Source organism: Nanorana parkeri, unplaced genomic scaffold (genome assembly GCF_000935625.1).
Source record: "Nanorana parkeri isolate BGI_ZX_2015 unplaced genomic scaffold, ASM93562v1 scaffold221, whole genome shotgun sequence".
Classification (NCBI taxonomy): Eukaryota; Metazoa; Chordata; class Amphibia; order Anura; family Dicroglossidae; genus Nanorana; species Nanorana parkeri.
Window position 1 is genome coordinate 688,634 of NW_017306489.1, and position 1,877 is coordinate 690,510.

Below are 1,877 nucleotides of genomic sequence, written 5' to 3' on the forward strand. Positions count from 1 at the left end.
ATATATTGTGAGACACAGCTTTTGTGCTTGTGTTGGAAAATCTAATGCACATGCGTCAAGCTCAAGGCACAGGGGCCGAATCCAGCCCACCAGGCCATTTCCTAGACTTCTACTTTCAGATCTAGATGATAAAGATTAGATACACTTATATAGTCTTACAGGACCTTTGAGGGCAACCATAATGTTGATGCGGCCCACGATTAAATTGAGTTTGACACCCCTGATCTAAAGGGTATTGTACAGAGATTGTAAAATCAGATTGTAAAATGTTTGGCCAGCTTTAACTCAATCCCTTTATTCCTTCCATCCATCCTAGGCCAAGGCTGTACATAGAGCCTTGACTTTACTCCAAGTCCCCCCCGAGTTAATCCCAATTATAGTGGCCATGCACATGGTAATCTTCTAGCAAGGTCGGCCACTTTTAAGCAGTTTTTGATCGCATGAAGCATATCAATGATGCATATTAAAGCAAACCTCCACTAAAAGGTTATATATTTATGTTCTTATTTATATGGCTGGGAAGATGGTAGGTTGCCTTAATCTATTTGTTTGTAATCACTCACGATCAAAATCTGTATGGAGATGGTTCACACGACTATAAAATTGCTGTGTATATGGCCAGCATTACTCAGTATTAATGCAGGATGAAAAATTAAAGTGGGGGACGGGCATCAGAGCCCAATATAAGTATCTTCTTCACCCTATCAAAATCTTATACTTGGTTGTCCATACTCCACCAAGATTTTCACTGGGTAGCCTGCTTGGCACCATACAGCGTATTCTTCACTTTACTGTAAGGTCTGGTACAAAGTGTCAGGTACAAATGTGTGGCTGCAATCTCCCTATATCCCTATGGACAGTTTGCACTCCATCAGAAAAAGCCTAAAGCTGAACTCCAGGTAGAAATTTTTATTTATACTTGCATTGGTCCAGCATGGCCCAATATAAGTATGCATATGCCATAGCTGATTGGTCGCTTGGTGTGGTCTGGAGCTACCACAGTGCTGGCAGCAATCTTCCAGGTCCTATTTTTGTACTGTATTGTGGACAAAGGGTAAAGCTTGACATTACTGCCGCTTGTCCAGTCACAGAATGCCTTGTATTCATTGGTAAAAATACTAGTCATTTTCTGAATGGCCACTGTGTTGAACAAGCAACCCCCTGTGATTTCAGAGCAGAGCGGAAGATGCTCAGCACAGCACAATACATGACTCGGAAGATCAAGGCCAGCATTGTTATAGCTCCAGCTAATAAAGTGCTTTACATGATCCCCGTGGGCTAATCAGGTATGGCATATGCATACTTAAATTGTGAGTATGCAGAATCATTTATACCTGGAGTTTAGCTACACTTTAGGGATTTCAGGGCTTGGAAGTGGATAAAGAGATTCTTATGATTTCTGGATAGGGCAATATATATTTCTCCAAATATAATGTCATAATTAATTTCACTCCGTCAGTAAAATATCTGTAAATATTGCTTACATTACAGTACATTTTAATGTCAGGTTTATAAACTCTGACCCAATGATGCTTAGAAATGGTATTTTATTTATTGATATGGCATCTTTCCCTCTCCTTGAGGAGTCTATAGGAAAAAAAAATCTATATCCTTAACTGACCATTTACATAAAAGTCCTTTATTCCCAAGGCTTACATATAAGTCGTTCCATTCCATCTTAATAATGGACATTATAAACTAATTTCCTTCAGAATCCGGTCAGTGCCATCCACTATATTAAGGAGACAAGGTTGCGGAGATTGGTGTACAGAGAGTAGGAGAGATGGGAGGGGTAAAACGTGGCTGGCAATCCGCATTGGAAATGTACAAGAGTGTCCAGGGAGTTTGCTAATAATAAAAATCTTTCCCAGCACACA

General features: G+C 40.0%; 1 protein-coding gene across 6 annotated transcripts in view; it reads right to left on the bottom strand.

The window, feature by feature from the left end:
• Nucleotides 1-1,877, bottom strand: part of SLC8A2 (solute carrier family 8 member A2) — a 96,616-nt gene that overhangs the window by 27,880 nt on the left and 66,859 nt on the right. The gene's annotated exons all lie outside the window — the stretch shown is intronic.